This window comes from Arvicola amphibius, chromosome 7 (genome assembly GCF_903992535.2).
Source record: "Arvicola amphibius chromosome 7, mArvAmp1.2, whole genome shotgun sequence".
Lineage (NCBI taxonomy): Eukaryota > Metazoa > Chordata > Mammalia > Rodentia > Cricetidae > Arvicola > Arvicola amphibius.
The window spans coordinates 114537425-114541864 of record NC_052053.1 but is presented as its reverse complement, the minus strand read 5'-3'; the positions used below and the strand labels follow the sequence as shown (position 1 = coordinate 114541864).

The window sequence follows — 4440 nt, the reverse complement described above, 5'->3', positions numbered from 1 at the left end:
GGAAGCTGGCTGTTTGCAAGTCACACCTTAGCTATCACGCTTTCTCCTTATTAACTTGCATGGCTTCATCTGCTGTTTGCAGACAGTTGACATTTTACTTCATTGTGATTCACAAGTTTCATCCTAGCATGTCGTATGGCAACTATGCAAGGCTCATAGAGACAGAATACTGTGTTTTCTACTCCTTATGGGTGTATTTTCATTGATTTACAGGTGGGACCTAGTCCACTGTCTCAAAACGAAAACCTACAATCTTTCCTTAATGACAAGGTTTCTGTGCTGTGCTTCTGGAAATTAACATTAAGTTTTACCTTTCTTAACCTCCACCCAATGCACTAGTTTGCTAAAATGTGCCAGGATTGATGTAAATGCTAACTTTAGAGTTTCCCTGGTCAAATACCATTTCTTGGTATCAACTGCACCACATTCCTGTGCTGGAACAATTTAGGATGTTCCAGGGAATGCATGTCTACTCCATACTCCATAAGGCTGACCAGAAACTGGCATTAAGAGTTGGCACTAAGCTCTTCCTGTTATCGGCCAGAGGTGACCAGTGAAAATGGTTCGCTACTTTCTTGACCCAGAAAACCCTACAAAATCATGCAAATCGAGAGGATCAAACCTTCAGGTTCACTTTAAGAGCACCCGTGAAATGGCCCAGGCCATCAAGGGTATGCATATCCGAAAAGCCGCCAAGTATCTAAAAGATGTCACTTTGAAGAAGCAGTGTGTGCCATTCTGACGGTACAATGGTGGAGTCGGTAGGTGCGCCCAGGCCAAACAGGGTCTGTGGCCAAAAAAGAGTGTGGAATTTTTGCTGCACATCCTTAAAAATGCAGAGAGCAATGCTGAACTGTTTAGATGTAGACTCTCTGATCATTGAGCACATCCAGGTGAACAAGGCCCTAAGATGCGCCGACGAATTTACAGAGCTCACGGCAGGATTAACCCATACATGAGCTCCCCCTGCCACATCGAGATGATCCTCACTGAAAAGGAACAGATTGTTCCAAAGCCAGAAGAGGAGGTTTCACAGAAGAAAAAGATATCCCAGAAGAAACTGAAGAAACAAAAACTTCTGGCACGGGAATAAATTCAACATGAAATAAATGCAGATAAAAGTAAAAAAAAAAAAAAGAATTGGCACTAAGAGTTAGGAACAGCATTAAAAAATCTACCCCTAGTGATCTATTTTTACTAGCCAGACCCTAATTCCTAGTGCCAAAACAGGAGCCATTGTATTGGAGAGAAACTCAAACGATCCCACTAATGTAGGAACTAGACAAGGTTGTCCACGCTCTCCGTATCTATTTATTACAGTTCTGATATTCTAGCTAAAACAATAAGACAACAAATGGAGATCAAGGGGATACAAATTGGAAAAGAAGACATCAAACTCTCACTATTTGCAGATGATATGATTGTATACTGAAGAACAAAGTAGATTCATATTGCAAGTCATTTTCCATTTAACGTGATTATTTTAGGATAAGGTTATTAGGATAAGGGCATTCCATCCTGGATCTTAAAAACTTGCATACTATGTTAGTCTTCAGTGAAACACTCTGATACTTATGGAATCAAAAAAAATACTTCTGATTCACTGTGGCCTATTAAGTAGCTTTTGCAGAAACAAAATATTTTGTTTTTTCTTTAATATTAATGATTTTACAGAAGCGTGGGTTGCGATATTATTCATGATAATTGTTAAATTCATTTCTAAGATAAAATTGTAAGGTGTTCATAATATCTATTTATCAAAATAACTTTTGAAAACTAAAATCCGTATTGTTTATACATAAGAGATTGTGAACGGAGGCAGAGCAATGGAAGCTTGAAATAACAGGGAACAAACAAAACAACAACAACACCTATCAACAGTTTTAGTATTCTGATTCGAAGTTAAAAGAAAATAAAGTGTACATGAATCAGGTTTCAAGCGTACAACTCTAGGTACAAGTTTGATTAAGACACAAAACACTTTCATTCTGTCACACACTGTAGTGGAAATGCTCTACACAGTGCAGCTGGAATAAATTTGAGCCTCCATTAAGTATGTAAATATCTGTTTTCTAGTAATAGAGGGAATGGTCACCCGAAAGTTAGATGTGGTCAGGGAGAGGTCATGGCAAAACAGTTGGCTTGTTGTTGCTATTGTACAATTGGCTGTTAAGGGTTTGTGTGTAGGAGCCACACAAGCTACTTCGCTGATTTCTGTGATGTAAACGACTGGCCTTTCTGTGGACTCTTTTGGAGGGTATTTTCTTAAAACATTTAAGGTTTTTTTTTTGTGGATCTAGAAAATGTTTTGGTAAATAACTACTTGAATCCAATTCATATTTTTTTTTTGGAGTTTAACCTTTGACCTTTTCCCTTAGAGAATCATTTTTTAAACATATTTTACATCCCGACCACAGTTTTCTCTCCCTCCTCTCCTTCCAGTCCCTCACCAACACCTCCTGTCTGCCACTCCTACCCTCAATCTTTTCCACCTCTATTTATATTCAGTAAAGGGCAGACCTTTCATGGATTTCAACAAAACATGGCACATGAAGTTGCAGTAAGATTAAGCAACTCACTTTTTATTTAGGCTTGGCAAGGCAACCCAATATGAGGAATAGGTATGGAAAAGCCAAGAAAAGAGTCAAAGACAGTTCTTCCTCCTACTATTAGGTGTCCCACAAAAAGACAAAACTATGTAACTGTCACATACATTCGCAGGCCTTAGATCAGTTTCATGCAGGCTCCCTGGTTGTCAGTTCAGTCACTGTGGGCAGCTATGTGCCTAGCTTGGTTGATTCTGTGAGCTTTCTTGTCATGTCCTTGATCTTTCTGGTTCCTGCAATCCTTCCTCCCTGTCTTCCACAGTATTCCTCTAGTTCTGCCTAATGTTTGGCTGTGGGTCTCTGCATCCGATTCCATAAGCTGCTGGATGAAGCCTCTCTGATGACCAGGGCTAAACATCAATCTATGAGTACAGCAGAATACCGTTAAGCATACATTTTTATTTTTATTTTGTCAGTCCTGTTAGGTTCTATTCCAGGTCTCTAGGTGATCTAGCCTCTCTCGCTTCTGGTGTCACAGGCAGTGTCAGAAGTGGGCACACTCTTGTAGCTTGGGTCTGTGGCTGAACTAGTATATGGCCGTTCTCTCCCACAATTTTGCACCAGCACAATCCATATAACAGGACAGGCTATAGATCTGACAAAGATTATCTGGCTGGGTTGTTATCCCATTTTCTCCACTAGAAGGCTTCCTGGACACAGGAGATTATTAGTTCAAGTTATGTATCCCCTTCTGCTTGGAGTCTTAGCTCAACTCATCCTTGGAGATTCTTGAGAGAGCCCTTGCAGGTCTACATCACCCCAAATAGACCCCTTTTCCAGTCATCTCTTTCAGTATTCTCCACCTGTGTTCTTCCCCATCTGATCCCTCGTGTTCCCATTTTCTTTTGTGTGCTGAGACTTGTTTTGTGACCAAGTATGTGGTCAACTTTGGAGAATGTTGTGAAGTGTTTCAAAGAAAGTGCATCCTTTTTCTGTTTGAGTGACATTGTCTGTAAATATCTCTTAGGTCCATTTAGGTCATAGCATCTATTGGCTCCAGTATTTCTCTCTTTAGTTTTTGTCTGGATGATCTGTCCATTGATATGAGTGGGTTATTGATGCCTCCCACAATTACTGTGTAAGGTTTGATGTGTTGGTTAAGCTTGAGGAGAATTTCCTTTGCATATTTGGATGTCCTTATGTTTGGGCTTAGTAAATGAGAACTGAGACATCATCCTGTTGGATTTTTTTTTCCTTTGATGAATAAGAAGTACCCTTCCCCATATCTTTTGATTAATTTCATTTAATGTATATTTTGTTAGATATTAGAATAGCTTCACTGGCTTATTACTTGGTGCTATTTGCTTAGAAAATCTTTTTTTTAACCCCTTATCCTGAGGTAATGTCTATCGTTGATATTAAGGTGTATTTCTTGAATGCAGTAGAATCATGGATCTTGTTTTCAAGTTCATTCATTTAGTCGGAGTCTTCTTATTAGGGGATTGAGTTCATTGTTATTAAGAGATAACAATTTCCAATAATTTTTAATTCCTGTTATTTTGTTGCAAGTATTGATGGTTGTAGTCTCTCTCTGTCTCTCTTTCTCTGTCTGTCTCTCTTTCTCTCTCTGTCTCTGTCTCTCCCTCTGTCTCTCTCTCTCCCTCCCTCCCTCCCTCCCTCCCTGTGTGTGTGTGTGTGTGTGTGTGTGTGTGTGTGTGTGTGTGTGTGTGTATGTTCTTCTTTGGGTTATGTTGATGCAAGATTATTTATTGTAGGACTTGATTTATGAATAGGTATTGTTTATCTTTGGCTTTATCATGGAATATCTTGTTTCTCTGTCTAAGGTGATTGAAAGTTTTTCTGATTAGAGTAGTCCGGACTGGCACCTGTTGTC

General features: G+C 39.4%; 1 pseudogene; it reads left to right on the top strand.

Annotated features, from left to right (window-relative positions):
• Positions 1 to 559: 559 nt before the first annotated feature.
• LOC119819322 lies at positions 560 to 1093 on the top strand (annotated as a pseudogene).
• Positions 1094 to 4440: the final 3347 nt, after the last annotated feature.